Source organism: Apodemus sylvaticus, chromosome 1, assembly GCF_947179515.1.
Source record: "Apodemus sylvaticus chromosome 1, mApoSyl1.1, whole genome shotgun sequence".
In the NCBI taxonomy this organism is placed as follows: Eukaryota; Metazoa; Chordata; class Mammalia; order Rodentia; family Muridae; genus Apodemus; species Apodemus sylvaticus.
This window is the reverse complement of record NC_067472.1, coordinates 50,369,037-50,386,076: the sequence shown is the minus strand read 5'-3', so window position 1 is coordinate 50,386,076 and position 17,040 is coordinate 50,369,037.

Sequence of the window (17,040 nt, the reverse complement as noted above, 5' to 3'; positions counted from 1 at the left end):
CTATACAAAAATACTCAATATAATTCTCACAAACCCAATTTAAGAAAATATCGAAACAATCATCTATCATGATCAAGTAGGCTTCATCCCAGGGAAGCAGGGATGGTTCAATATATGGAAATTCATCAACATAATTCACTATATAAACAAATTCAAAAAAAGCCACATGATTTCTCATTAGATGCTGAAAAATCATTTGATAAAATTCAACACCCCTTCATGATAAAAGTCTTGGAAAGATCAGGAATTCAAGGTCCATACCTAAACATAAAATATACAGGAAACAAGTAGTCAATATCAAACTAAATGGAGAGATACTAAAAGCAATCCCACTAAAATCAGGGATTAGAAAAGGCTGTCCACTCTCTCCCTACCTATTCATTATAGTACTTGAAGTCTTAACCGGAACAATTAGAGAAAAAAAGGAGGTCAAAGAGATACAAATTGGAAATGAAGTAGTCAAAATATCACTATTTGCAGATGATATAATAGTATACTTAAGTGACCCAAAAATTCCACCAGAGAGCTCCTAAACCTCATAAACAACTTCAACAAATTGGCTGAATATAAAATTAACTCAAACAAATCAGTAGCATTCCTCTACTCAAAGGATAAACAGGCTGAGAAGGAAATTAGGGAAACGACACCCTTCACAAGAGTCAGAGATAATATAAAATACTTTGGTGTGACTCTAACTAAGCAAGTGAAAGATCTGTATGACAAGAACTTCAGTTTCTGAGGAAAGAAATTGAAGATCTCAGAAGATGGACAGATCTTCCACGTTATGGATTGTCAGGATTAATATAGTAAGTATGGCCATCTTGCCAAAAGCAATCTACAGATTCAATGCAATCCCCACCAAAATTCTAACTCAATTCTTCATAGAGTTAGAAAGAGCAATTCTCAAATTCATCTGTAATAACAAAAAACCCAGGATAGCAAAGACTATTCTCAACAATTAAAGAACTTCTGGGGGAATCACCATTCCTGACCTCAAGCTTTATTACACAGAAAACTGTATGGCATTGGCACAGAGACAGGCAGGAAGATCAATGGAATAGAATTGAAGACATAGAAATGAACCCATACACCTATGGTTACTTGATCTTTCACAAAGGAGCTACAACCATCCAGTGGAAAAAAGATAGCCTTTTCAACAAATGGTGCTGACTCAACTGGCAGCTAGCATGCAGAAGAATGCAAATGGATCTATTCTTATCTCCTTGTACTAAGCTCAAGTCCAAGTGGATCAAGGACCTCCACATAAAACCAGACACACTGAAACTAATAGAAAAGAAACTGGGGAAGAGCTTTGCACTCACTAATAAGTGTGCATTATCCTAGAAGCTAGGAATACCCAAGATATAATTCACAGACCACATGAAGCTCAAGAAGAAGGAAACCAATGTGTATGTGCTTCAGTCCTTCTTAGAAGGGGGACAAAATACTCACTAGAACAAATAGGAAGGCAAAGTGTGGAGCAAAGGAAAGGCCATCCAAAGACTCTCCCACCTGGGGATCCATCCCATATGAAGTCACCAAACACAGACACTATTGTGGATGCCAACAAGTGCTTGCTGACAGGAACTTGATATAGCTGTTTCCTGAGAGGCTTTGACAGATCTTGAAAAATAAAGTAGCAGATGCTTGCAGCCAACTATTGGAGTGAGCTTGGGGTCCCTAATAGAGGAGTTAGAGAATGGACTGAAGGATTTGAAGGGGTTTGCAACCCCATAGGAAGAACAACAATATCCACCAACCAGACTCCCCAGAGCTCCCAGGGACTAAACCACCAACCAAGGAGTACACATGGAAGGACCCATGGCTCTAATTGAATATGTAGCAGAGGATGGCCTTGTTGGGCGTCAATTGGAGAAGAGTCCCTTGGTCCTTTGAAAGCTCGATGTCCCAGTGTAGGGGAATGTGAGCATGAGGAGCTGGAAATGGTTGGGTGGATGGGGGAACATCCTCATAGAAGCAGGGGGAGGGGTGGCATAAGGGGGTTTGGGGGTGCTTGGAAAGGGGATAACATTTGAAATATAAATAAAGAAAATATCCAACAAAGAAAAAGTTAGGAAAGAATGTACTCTTTTCTGATTCATTCAAGGTAGAACAAGTTTGAGAACTGTGGTAGGGGAGTTTATTGCATGAAATATTAAAAATCGGTCCAAGCTATTGCCAGCATGGCACTGGAGGACAGGTAGCCTGGCAGACTCTGACTTAGAGCTCTGAAATCTCTCCACCCAGCTCTGTAAGTTCCCATGGCAGGCCCCTATAATTCATGCCCCATGCTTCCAAATTCCTGTAGTTGGCTGTGGTGCCCTGCCAGCATACCTTTCTCTGGTGCCCAGCTGAGTCGCTGCATGAAGGAAAAAAAACACAAAATCTTAGTTTAGAATCCATAGGTAACACAGTCACTTTCGCGCAGCAACTAGAATCCTAGTTTGAAAGCTATTCTAAGTTATAAATCCTCTGGTAGCAGATCCTAAACTACAGGCCTCTGCTACCTTCTTTTTCCTACCTCCCTCTTCCTCTCACGACCCAGAAGTCCTGCCTACTCCTCACCCAGTGATTGGTCCCTTAAAATCTTTATTCATTAGGGGAAAGTTTTGTCACAGGAGTCCACTTGAGTGGGCCCTGCAATGAAATTATATCTTCCTATTTCATAGTTTATGTAACCAACAGGGAGATATTCAGGTCTCTCTACACTAAAATTCCCTTTGCTATCAAGAATGTTACAGGAGCTAAAAGAATGTCTCAGTGATTAGGAGTACTTCCTGCTTTTCCAGAAGACTCAAATTCAGTTCCCTGTATCTGCACAGCATTTCATAACCATCTGTAACTTCATTTAGAGAGATCCAACACCTCTTGTGGCTTCCTCAGGTACCAGGCACTCAGGTGGTTCACAAAAGCATGAGAGGCACTCTTGTGTTTTATATAAATTAATGCAGGCAAAACACGCATGCACATAAAATAAATCTTTGTCCAAACAGTGTTACTGCTGACTGTTTATTCAACATCACTATGAGATGATTGAAGCATACACAGCCATGAGACACAAATTCAGAGGAAACTTTAAGCTGCTGTGTACACGAGGATGCCTGCTCTGTACTAGGTAAGGAACTCTGATTTTACAGAGCTAATTTCATCCAATATCTCTGGCTTTCACCTTGCTAGTGCAGCGGGCAATTAGAAAGGGAGGAATGAGGAAATTTATATTTTCTAGACAATCACCCATCCTTTCTAGACCTAGGCTGTTGCTTTCCTGTAAGCTAAGCTGAGAGGGCACACCAAATCTGGCTCTCAAATTTGCATTGTCATCTTTCTGGGCAACACATATTTGGGAAAGACTTGGATATTTCTGACCCTCAAAGTAGCCAGCATTTTGTTTTCCCATTTCCTGGTAAAAAAAAAAATCAAGGTCCACAGTACATCCCAAGTCTAAAGATTTCTGTAAAACATTTACCAAAACACTGCAAATACTGGCATTTCAAGGAAGATGCACTGCTTGTTGTTGTTCTGAGGAAGCTCTCTGTGTGGATACAGAGTTATAGGTAAGGGCTTATCACAGAAGAATGCTGATTCCCTGTTCTTTCCCTCATACTAGGTGGAAAAAATCAAACGTTGTTTGTCTTAGATAGGAAGCAGAGATCTTGTGTGTGTGTGTGTGTGTGCCTATACAATGCAAAGAGGAAGTTTATTCAACTTGAAAAGCATATATACCTACTAATATGCATCATGGGGAAAATCTTTTTCATTTTGAGATTATAGTTTGTTTACAAATTCCTCACTTTCCTTTCCTCCCTCTGAAGTTTCCATGCTCTTTTTCAAATTCATGGCCTCTTCTTAAACTAATTGATATTGCCTGTATCTATTTATATACATGCATATTTCTAAATATAGTCTGTTCCATCTGTAAAATGCTACCTGTATTTATGCTTTTAGGGCTGACGTTTGACAATAGACAACCAATTGGTGTGCTCCTCCCAGGGGAAGGCAAACTCTCCCCTTCCTACCTGTCCTCCATTGCCTGTAACTCTCTGAGTAATTTTGAGGCCTTGTGGACTTTTCTCCATCCAGTGTGGTGTATTTGTTGGTGTCATTTTTTTGACAGAACTATGGCATGTTTCCATTTCAAACAGATAATCACTATGGAGAGATTGTGAAAGCCGGCTCGTACATTTCGTTAGCAGTATTTGCAAAGAAACATGCTCTTCCAGCTAACATTTATTTATTCAGCACCTATGGATGCACATGGATGTTGGGCAGATGATAATTTTTTAGCTCTTTAGCAGGAAGATCTTTCATTGGATAAATACTTAACAGGAGAGTGAAGTGAAATGTTTCATACATGTCTGAGATGGAATATGCTGAGAAATAAGAAGAGAACTATAAAGTGGTTTCAATGTTGACTGAAATGATCTTTAAGAATGGTAATTGAGGGATTTTATCTATACTGCTCACATGATATTGTGATTCCCCTTTAACTCATCTTTCTATATTCTTTCATAGTCTAGTGCTTATTTCATATCAGGTGTGCATAAAATCATAATTATCAATTTTTTTACAGTGGTCAGATCATTGTGGTTTATTTCAACAGCATTGCTAGGGTAAAAAAGAAGCTAATTTTTATATATAGAGTAATTTCCTTAAGAGAAAAAAATCCAAGTTATAGTGAAAGAAATGTACCATATTGACAAAATATTAACTCAAGAAACTTTGTGGTATAAGTTTATGAGACCAATATACTATTTATGTTTAAACTTTTCATTGGCATAAAACTGTCATGGAACAAATAAGCTCATGTTTAAATTCGGATTTATGAATAGGATAGCCATAAAGTTATAAAATACCTAAACAAGTATTATTCAGTTTAAATTTCCTCAAACATATTTGATAGATGGACTATTCTGCAAATGAGTAATGACTAGGGAACTCCACTGACCTGCCTGAACCTGTAGCTGACTCTTTCAGGTTCTTTCCAGCTCCAATTCTATTATTAATGCATTACTAATATTGTAATATTATATATCAATATATAATACTGAATTAATACATTAATATTGCAAGGTATTATTAATATCATGTATAATACCATAACAATACATAATTGCAACAATTAATTATTAATTAACAATTAATATATAATAGCCACCATAACAATTAATATATAATAATATATCATATAATTAATATACAATATATTTAATATAATGTGATAATACATATTATTAGCAATATGATGATATATTGTATGATCTTAATTATAATGACAATATGCAATCATATTATATTATTGATCTATATGTAATATTATCAATAATAGTATATATATTTATAATTATATGGTATAGCTTTATATTATTAATATGAAATAATGATGCATATAATTAATATCTCCTATTATTAATATTTTGATTTGTCTTGCCATATTGATTTCAATAAATGCATCATTACTGCTATAGTATTATTTTTTATGCGATATATTTTTTATTTACATTTCAAATGATTTCCCCTTTTCTAGTCCCCCACTCGCTGAAAGTCCTGCAAGCCCCCTTCTTTCCCCTTGTCCCCCCACCCACCCCTTCCCACTTCCCCGTTCTGGTTTTGCCCAATACTGCTTCACTGAGTCTTTCCAGAACAAGGGGCCACTCTTCCTTTCTTCTTGTACTTCATTTGATGTGAGGATTATGTTTTGGGTATTCCAGTTTTCTAGGTTAATATTCACTTATTAGTGAGTGCATACCATGATTCACCTTTTGAGTCAGGGTTACCTCACTTAGTATGATGTTCTCTAGCTCCATCCATTTGCCTAAGAATTTCATGAATTCATAGTATTATTTTTTTATTTATTTATTTTTATTTACATTGCAAATGATTTCCCCTTTTCTGGGTCCCCACTCCCCGCAAGTCCCATAAGCCCTCTTCCGTCCCCCTATTCTTCCATCTACCCCTTCCCACTTCCCTGTTCTGGAATTCCCCTATACTCTTGCACTGAGTCTTTCCAGAACCAGGGCCCACTCCTCCATTCTTTTTGGACATCATTTAATTTGTGGATTATGTCCTGGGTATTCAAAGTTTCTAGGCTAATATCCACTTATCAGTGAGTGCATACCATGATTGATCTTTTGAGACTGGGTTACCTCACTTAGTATGATGTTCTCCAGCTCCATCCATTTGCCTAAGAATTTCATGAATTCATTGTTTCTAATGGCTGAATAGTACTCCGTTGTATAAATATACCACAGTTTTTGTATCCATTCCTCCGTTGAAGGACATCTAGGTTCTTTCCAGCTTCTGGCTACTACAAATAGGGCTGCTATGAACATAGTGGAGCATGTGTCCTTATTGCATGCTGAAGAATCCTCTGGATATATGTCCAGAAGTGGTATAACAGGGTCCTCAGGAAGTGACATGCCCAGTTTTCTGAGGAACCGCCAGACTGATTTCCAAAGTGGTTGCACCATCTTGCAATCCCACCAGCAGTGGAGGAGTGTTCCTCTTTCTCCACATCCTCGCCAACACCTGCTATTTCCTGAGTTTTTGACCTTAGCCATTCTGACTGGTGTGAGGTGAAATCTCAGGATTGTTTGACCCTAGTAATATTCAGTTTAAATTTCCTCAAACATATTTGATAGATGGACTATTCTGCAATGAGTAATGACTAGGGAACTCCACTGACCTGCCTGAACCTGTAGCTGACTCTTTCAGGTTCTTTCCAGCTCCAATTCTATTATTATTAAGAAACCTCCAGGCCAATACAAAGAAAGAATCAACAAGACCAAAAGCTGGTTCTTTGAAAAAAATCAACAAGATAGATAAACCCTTAGCCAGACTAACCAAAGGGCACAGAGAAAGTATCCAAATTAACAAAATTAGGAATGAAAACGGAGATATCACAACAGAAACCGAGGAAATTCAAAAAATCATCAGATCCTACTACAAAAACCTGTACTCAACACAGCTGGAGAATCTGGAGGAAATGGACATTTTCTTAGACAGATACCAACTACCAAAATTAAACCAGGATCAAATAGACCATCTAAACAGACCCATAACCCCTAAAGAAATAGAAGGGGTCATAGATAGGCTTCCAACCAAAAAAAGCACAGGACCAGATGGTTTCAGTGCAGAATTCTATCAGAACTTCGAAGAAGACTTAACACCAATACTCTTCAGACTCTTCCACCAAATAGAAATAGAAGGAACACTACCCAACTCCTTCTTCGAAGCCACTATTACGCTGATACCAAAACCACACAAAGATCCAACAAAGAAAGAGAATTTCAGGCCAATTTCCCTTATGATTATCGATGCAAAAATACTAAACAAAATTCTTGCCCACCGAATCCAAGAACACATCAAAACGATCATCCACCATGATCAAGTAGGCTTCATCCCAGGGATGCAGGGATGGTTCAATATACGGAAATCCATAAATGCTATCCACTACATAAACAAACTCAAAGAAAAAAACCACATGATCATTTCATTAGATGCTGAAAAAGCATTTGACAAAATTCAGCATCCTTTCATGCTAAAAGTCTTGGAAAGGACAGGAATTCAAGGCCCATATCTAAACATAGTAAAAGCAATATACAGCAAACCGGTAGCCAACATCAAACTAAATGGAGAGAAACTTGAAGCAATCCCACTAAAATCAGGGACTAGACAAGGCTTCCCCCTCTCTCCATATCTTTTCAATATAGTTCTTGAAGTCCTAGCTAGAGCAATTAGACAACAGAAGGAAGTCAAAGGAATACAAATTGGAAAGGAAGAAGTCAAATTATCACTATTTGCAGATGATATGATTGTATACTTAAGTGACCCTAAAAACTCTACTAGAGAACTCCTACAGCTGATAAACAACTTCAGCAAAGTGGCTGGCTACAAAATCAACGCAAGCAAATCAGTAGCCTTTATATATTCAAAGGATAAGCAGACTGAGAAAGAAATTAGGGAAATGACCCCCTTCTCAATAGCTACAAACAACATAAAGTATCTTGGGGTGACTCTAACCAAACAAGTAAAAGACCTATATGACAAGAACTTCAGATCTCTGAAGAAGGAAATCGAAGAAGATCTCAGAAAATGGAAAAACCTTCCATGCTCGTGGATTGGCAGGATTAATATAGTTAAAATGGCCATCTTGCCAAAGGCAATCTACAGATTCAATGCTATTCCCATAAAAATCCCAACCCAGTTCTTCATAGAGCTAGAAAGAGCAATTCTCAAATTCATCTGGAATAACAAAAAACCCAGGATAGCTAAAACTATTCTCAACAGTAAAAGAACTTCAGGGGGATTCAATATCCCAGACTTTAAACTCTACTACAGAGCAATAGTGATAAAAACTGCATGGTATTGGTACAATATCAGGCAAAGGGATCAATGGAATAGGATTGAAGACCCAGAAATGAACCAACACACCTATGGTCACTTGGTCTTCGACAAAGAGGCTGAAAGCATCCAGTGGAAAAAAGATAGTCTTTTCAACAAATGGTGCTGGTTCAATTGGAGGTCAGCATGCAGAAGAATGCGCATCGATCCATTCTTATCTCCTTGTACCAAGCTCAACTCCAAATGGATCAAGGACCTCCACATAAAACCAGACACACTGAAACTAATTGAAAAAAAACTGGGGAAGACCCTGGAGGACATGGGCACAGGGGAAAAGTTCCTGAATAGAACACCAATAGCTTATGCTCTAAGATCAAGAATTGACAAATGAGACCTCATAAAACTACAAAGTTTCTGTAAGGCAAAGGACACTGTCAAAAGGACAAAACATCAACCAACAGACTGGGAAAGAATCTTCACCAACCCTAAATACGACAGAGGGCTAATATCTAATATATACAAAGAACTCAAGAAAGTAGAACCCAGAGATACAAATAACCCCATTAAAAAGTGGGGTACGGAGCTAAACAAAGAATTTTCACATGAAGAACTTCGGAGAGCTGAGAAACACCTTAAGAAATGTTCAACATCATTAATCATTAGGGAAATGCAAATCATAATTATCAATTTCAATCAAAGTCTGCAGGCTACCTCATTTTATATGTTTTATGCTTTTAATTTAGTATGTTTCTACTTGTGTATATGCATCATGGTTTTTGTGTTAATAGATCCTTAGGGCAGTGACAGACCTTATACTTACATAATGAACTTATACTTACATAATGGCATCATGGACACAATCATTCCATATTTTTTCTTTTATTCCTTAGTAATGTTTCCTTAACAACTATTCTTTAGATTCACTTTCTCTGAATTGTTTTACCTGGATATATTTTCAATATATCATCAGTCTGAAGATCCTAAAATCTACAAAGGACTTTGTCTATGATGATGCTAAGATTTCCCATTTATTTAGACACTTTGGGTTTCAATCTACACCACTAACTGGACATTGTGCTTTTGTGGTTATTGCCATTGTCCTTGCTCATTTATTATTTGTGTGTGTGTGTGTGTGTGTGTGTGTGTGTGTGTGTGTTTACATTTGTCAAGCACTCTTTTTTTGCTTTTTTTTTTTTTTGAGTCAGGGTTTTTCTGTATAGTCCTGGCTATCCTGGAACTCACTCTGTAGACCAGGCTGGCCTCGAACTCAGAAATCTGCCTGCCTCTGCCTCCCAAGTGCTGGGATTACAGGCGTGAGCCACCACGCCCGGCTTTGTCAAGCACTCTTATGTTATTCAGTTTACAGGCAGCATAGCAATATGTATGATTTTGTGTCAAAAGGTACTTTGTTTTTTCTATTTGTGACAGACTCTCAAAAATGCTTCTAAAGGGAAAGTCAGACTGCCTATACAGATACTAGATTACCACTATTTTGATATTCTTCAGGGATTTAGAGTAAATGTCAGGAAACATTTTGTTTCTCATACTGAGAGAAAAAATGTTGCTACTGCCATCTATTAGAGACCACGGATTCTGCTATATGGTCAGAAGTACACATGATTACTTCCAAAAACCAATAGTTATCCTGGAAAAAATGTAAGAGAACTCAATTTGTGTATCTCTGCTCTAAACTTACCAAGAAATAAAAAGAAAAGGCACATATTAACAGTAACAGGAATGAGGTAGGTAATACTACACAGAGAATACAGACATCAGGAGAATGATAAGAAATTAATGTTAACAATTCATGCCATAACTTCAAGAAACTGGATAGCATTATACATTCTCCTTAAGATTCAGTAACTACAATTTGTCAAGTAAGAGAACAATCAGTGTACTTGAAATTTTATGATTTAAAACTATCCTCTTAAGGGAACAGGAAGAAAATGGAACAGAGAGATTTCACAATGATTGCAAGGCAGAGTGTGGTGATACACCCCTTACCTCAGATTCACAAGCACACAGAACAATTTAAGAAGGGAGTTTTGAATCCCATAATAAAGTCCTTGGCACAGCAGAGAAAACATCACTAAAGTGACCACACTAATGACTTCATGAGGAAAAACGTTCCTACCTACACATCAGGCAGGGGTTGATATCTAGTATAAAGAACTGCAAAAATTAAACACCCAAAATTGAAATCATCCAATCAATAAGGAGCTAATGAGCCACATAGGCAGATCTGAAAAGTCCAAATGGCTGATATATATTAAAAAGTAGTCAGTGCCTAAGGAAAGGCAAATTAAATCTGCTTTGAGAGTCTGTTTTACCCAGTCAGAATCGGCCATCATCAAGAGAATAAATGGTAACGAATGTTGGAGGGGCTTTGGAGAAAGCAGGAACCCGTGTACTGTTGTTGGGGATGTAAACTTGTGAAATTACTATAGAAGTCAGGGTGAAGGTGCCTCAAAAATATCAAAACAAAACTGTTGTATAGCGTAGTTACATTATTCTTGCTTAAGTAAGAAAGAGAATTTACATCAACACACCACAGAGATACTTGCACACCCATGTGTAGTGGGTAATAATTAATAAAGGATATCGCCCTGCCAGGCCTCTGCACCAACGTCCCGCTCAGGGCAGCTCTCACTGTTGCTGCTGAGCCAATCTGTTTCAGCTAGCTCTCACAGCATCCCAGCTGTGTTTCCTCTCTGCCATAGACAGAGTCCCATGCTTCTGCCCATCACCCACTCCTTCTAAGTACCCGGTAAAGCATGACTCTTAACCTTGAATAATTAATGAAATATATTCATGTATAAGAAACTCCCAATCTCATAATTCCAATTTACAATGATAAAGTCTTATTCCAATATTTCTCCAAAACACCAGAAATAAGTCTGAAATCAACTGGATACCCACGTCTCCCTCTCTGGTCCTCTTGTGTGGTTCAGAAGCCTCTCTCCCTCCTTAGCTCCTCCTCTCTCCCCTCCAATTACTGGCTTCTCACTGCCTCAATATGAATGGATAGGAAATATCTTGCAACATCCATGTTAATTTTTTTTATTCGATATAATTTATTTACATTTCAAATGATTTCCCCTTTTCTAGCCCCCCACTCCCCGAAAATCCCTTAAGTCCCCTTCGCTTTCCCTGTCCTCCCACCCACCCCTTCCCACTTCCCTGTTCTAGTTTTGCCGAATACTGTTTCACTGAGTCTCTCCAGAACCAGGGGCCAGTCCTCCTTTCTCCTTGTACCTCATTTGATGTGTGGATTATGTTTTGGGTATTCCAGTTTTCTAGGTTAATATCCACTTATTAGTGAGTGCATACCATGATTCACCTTTTGAGTCTGGGTTACCTCACTTAGTATGATATTCTCTAGCTCCATCCATTTGCCTAAGAATTTCATGAATTCATTGTTTCTAATGGCTGAATAGTACTCCACTGTGTAGATATACCACATTTTTTGCATCCACTCTTCTGTTGAGGGATACCTGGGTTCTTTCCAGCATCTGGCAATTATAAATAGGGCTGCTATGAACAAAGTAGAACATGTATCCTTATTACATGGTGGGGAGTCTTCTGGGTATATGCCCAGGAGTGGTATAGCAGGATCTTCTGGAAGTGAGGTGCCCAGTTTTCGGAGGAACCGCCAGACTGATTTCCAGAGTGGTTGTACCAATTTGCAACCCCACCAGCAGTGGAGGAGTGTTCCTCTTTCTCCACACCCTCTCCAACACCTGCTGTCTCCTGAATTTTTAATCTTAGCCATTCTGACTGGTGTAAGATGAAATCTTAGGGTTGTTTTGATTTGCATTTCCCTAATGACTAATGAAGTTGAGCATTTTTTAAGATGCTTCTCCGCCATCCGAAGTTCTTCAGGTGAGAATTCTTTGTTTAACTCTGTACCCCATTTTTTAATAGGGTTGTTTGGTTTTCTGGAGTCTAACTTCTTGAGTTCTTTATATATATTGGATATTAGCCCTCTATCTGATGTAGGATTGGTGAAGATCTTTTCCCAATTTGTTGGTTGCCGATTGGTCCTCTTGATGGTGTCCTTTGCCTTACAGAAACTTTGTAATTTTATGAGGTCCCATTTGTCAATTCTTGCTCTTAGAGCATACGCTATTGGTGTTCTGTTCAGAAACTTTCTCCCTGTACCGATGTCCTCAAGGGTCTTCCCCAGTTTCTTTTCTATTAGCTTCAGAGTGTCTGGCTTTATGTGGAGGTCCTTGATCCATTTGGATTTGAGCTTAGTACAAGGAGACAAGGATGGATCAATTCGCATTCTTCTGCATGCTGACCTCCAGTTGAACCAGCACCATTTGTTGAAAAGGCTATCTTTTTTCCATTGGATGTTTTCAGCCTCTTTGTCGAGGATCAAGTGGCCATAGGTGTGTGGGTTCATTTCTGGATCTTCAATCCTGTTCCATTGATCCTCCTGCCTGTCACTGTACCAATACCATGCAGTTTTTAACACTATTGCTCTGTAGTATTGCTTGAGGTCAGGGATACTGATTCCCCCAGATTTTCTTTTGTTGCTGAGAATAGTTTTAGCTATCCTGGGTTTTTTGTTGTTCCAGATGAATTTGATAATTTCTCCTTATCTTTTCAATATTGTACTTGAGGTACTAGCTCGGGCAATTCGACAACATAAGGAGGTCAAAGGGATACAAATTGGAAAGGAAGAAGTCAAACTTTCATTATTTGCAGACGACATGATAGTCTACCTAAGTGACCCAAAAAACTCCACTAGAGAGCTCCTACAGCTGATAAACAACTTCAGCAAAGTGGCAGGTTATAAAATCAACACAAGCAAATCAGTGGCCTTCCTATACTCAAAGGATAAGCAGGCTGAGAAAGAAATTAGGGAAATGACCCCCCTTCACAATAGCCACAAACAATATAAAGTATCTTGGGGTGACTCTTACCAAACATGTGAAAGATCTGTATGACAAGAACTTCAAGACTCTGAAGAAGGAAATGGAAGAAGATCCATGTTAATTTTTATTGGCTCTTTTATTTATTTACATTTCAAATGTTATCCACCTTCCTGGTTTCCCCTTCACAAACCCTCTATCCAATTCCCCTTCCCCATGCTTCTATGAATTTGCTCCCCCATCTATTTGCCCACTCCTATCTGACTGCCCTAACATTCCCCTACACTGGGACATTGAGCCTTCACAGGACCAAAGGCCTCCTCTTCCATTGATTGATACCAGATAAGGTCATCCTGTGCTACAAACGCAGCTGGAGCCATGGGTTCCTCCATGTCTACTCTTTGGTTGGTGCTTTAGTCCCTGGGAGCTCTGAGGGGTCTGGTTCGTTGATATTGTTGTTCTTCCTGGTTGCAAACACCTTCAGCTCCTTCAATCTTTCCCCTAGCTCCTCCATTGGGGTCCCCATGCTCAGTCCAATGGCTGGCAGTGAGCATCCACTTCTATATTGGTCAGGCTCTGGCAGAGCCTCTCAAGGGACAGTTATACTAGGTTCCTATCAGCAAACACTTCTTGGCATCAGCAATAGTGTATGGGTTTGGGGTCTGATGAGATGGATCCCTAGGTGGGGCAGTCTCTGGATGCCCTTTCCTTCAGTCTCTGCTACACTCTTTGTCCCTGCATTTATTTTAGATAGAAGTAATTCTTCATTACTATTTTTTGAGATAGGTGGGTGCCCCATCCCTCAGGTGGTCTTGCCAAATCTCTTGATTTGGTCTTTACAGGTTCTCCCTCCCGTTTGTTGGGTATTTCAGCTAATGTCAATCCTGTTGGGTCCTAAGAGCATCTTGCTTTCCTGGCATCTGGGATTTTCTAGTAGCCACCCCTAGTTCCCCAACCCCCACTGCTACACAACTCTGTTCAAATTCCTGACCCTCTGTACTTCTCCCACCATCCTGTCCACTCCTACACCAGATCCTTCTCAGGCTTTCCCTCCTCTACTCTCCCTCTCAGGTCCCTCCCTCCATCTACCTCCCATGATTACTTTGTTCTCCCTTCTTATTAGGACTGAAATATTCATACTTTGTACTTCTTTCTTCTTGAGCTTCATATGATCTGTGAGTTGTATTGTGGATATTCTAGCTTTTTGCCTAATATTCACTTATCAGTGAGTGCATACCATATGTGTTCTTTTGTGACCGGATTACTTCACTCAGGATATTTTCTAGTTTCATCTATTCTTCATTTACACAATGAAGTACTACTCAGATATTAAAACCAATAACTTCATGTGTAGGCCATTAATATAGAAGTGGACTATGAAAGAGAGAAAATGCTATACAGGAAATGATGGAACAGTGATAATGGCATATCTGTGCTGTAAAAGCAGAGGTTAATAGGGATAAATAAGAACAAAGTCTAATCACACATACACACACACACACACACACACACACATATATATATATATGTTTATATATATATATATATATATATATATATATATATAGAGAGAGAGAGAGAGAGATGAAAGAATGCCACAGTAAAATCCATTACTTGTATAGTAACAGTAATGAACATTATAATGATAAACTACCATTTACTCTTTTTTCCTTTCCATAATTTTTTATTCACTTTATGTCTCAATCAAAGCTCCTCCTGCCTCTCCTCCCAGTCCTATCCTAACAAATTCCTTTCCCCATTATGCCCTCCCCTTCTCAGAAAAGTGAAAGCCCCTCTTGAGTACCAATCCACCCTAGAATTTCTAGCCCCAGAAGGACTAAACATATCCTCTCTCATGAGGCCCAGCCAAGTAGTCAGGAGGGGAAGGGGATCCAATAGCAGGCAACAGAGTCAGAAACAGCCCAACTCCACTTGTTAGGGGAATCACCTGAAGACAAAGCTGCACATCTACTACAAATATATGGGTGTCTAGGTCCAGCCCCTCCATGCTCTTTGGCTGGTTGGTCAGTCTCTGTGAGCCCCCATGTACCCAGTTAGTTTACTATATAGGTCTTCTTGTAGTGCCCTTGACTCCTTCAGCTTGCTCAATTATATTCCCTACTCTTCCATAAGACTCCCTGATCCTAATGTTTGGTTATGGGACTCTGCAGCTATTTCCATATGCTGCAGGAAGAAGCCTCTCAGGAGACAGTTATGCTACGTTCCTGTATACCAGCATAGCAGAATACCATTAATAGTGCCTGGGGTTGGCTTTCTCCTGTGCATGGGTCTCAAGTTGGGCCAGAAATTGGTTAGCCATTCCCTCAGTCTCTGCTCCACCTTAATCCCTGCACATCTTATAGGTAGGACAAATTTGGGATCAAAGGCTTTTGGGTGGGTTGATATCCCCTTCCTTTCACTGGAAGCCCTTCCTGACCGCAGGAGGTAGCCACTTCGGTGTGTATAGCCACCACTGGTAGGCTTCTCAGCTAGGTTCACCCCCATAGGCTCACTATATTATCCCCCATCCCAGGTCTCCAGCTAGTTCCAAAGATAGCCCCCACACACTGATTTTCATTCTCGCTCCCAGCCCTCTCTCCCAACACAACCTGATCGTTATCCTCATAGAAGTCCTTTACCCCCCTCTCCCACTCAGTTCTTTTTCTCCATCCATCTCCAATGACACTTGTTCAACTATGTTCATAGCAGATTTATTTGTAATAGCCAGAAACTAGAAACAACTTAGGTGTCTCTCAGCTGAAGAGTGGATAAAGAGAAAGTCGTACATCTACACAACGGAATACTACTCAACTATTCAAAACAAAGACATCGCTAAATCTGCCTGCAAATGGATGGAAATTGAGAATATCATCCTGAGTGAGGTAACACAGACCCAATAGGAAATGCATGGAGCATACTCACTTATAAGGAGACTTTAGCAATGAAGTAAGGATAGCCATACTACAATCCACAGACCCAGAGGAACTGGGTAATAAGGAGGGCTTAAGGGCTGGTGTGTGAGTTAAGCCCAAAAGAGCCATGGGCTTTTGAACTTACTGAGAAATGGCTATGAAATCAGGCTTGGTATCCTTTTTTAAGGTTCAGGCATGCCTGTCTTTAATTTCCTTCCAAGACTCATTATTCAGAGATGGGATGGCCTCCCTAACTCTTATGAGGAAGGAGGCAAACAATAAAATAGCCCTGGAGTAAAAGCATTGTGTTCTTGAGAACAGATGAACAGATAGAAAGTAAAAGTTATTTTCAACAGAGTTTACTATTTTTTCCCATAACACAAAAATGTCTGCAATGGTAATGGAAAACCAGAAACTTATCCATGGGGAGAGAGAAATGACCTTCTCCCTGGGATTCTAGTAACTGGGAAATCCAGCTGACAGTCCCAGCTTCCCCAGTTAATTTCTGCTGGATGATGCAAGCAGATGATTTGATGGTATTTTGTCATTTCTCTGATGCTTCTCTCTATCTCCAATCTGATATTGAGAGAGAGAGAGAGAGAGAGAGAGAGAGAGAGAGAGAGAGAGAGAGAGAGAGAGAGAGAGAGAGAGAGAGAGAGAAGGGAGACACAAACCAGAGAGGGGGGAGGGAGGGAGGGAGGGAGGGAGAGAGGGAGGGAGGGAGGGAGGGAGGGAGAGATAAATCATGAAGAGATAGAAAGAAGCGAGAGGGGGAGACACAAACCAGAGAGAGAGAGAGAGAGAGAGAGAGAGAGAGAGAGAGAGAGAGAGAGAGAGAGAGAGAGAGAGAGAGAGAGAAGCAAGAGGAGGAGACACAAACCAGAGAGAGAGAGAGAGAGAGAGAAGCA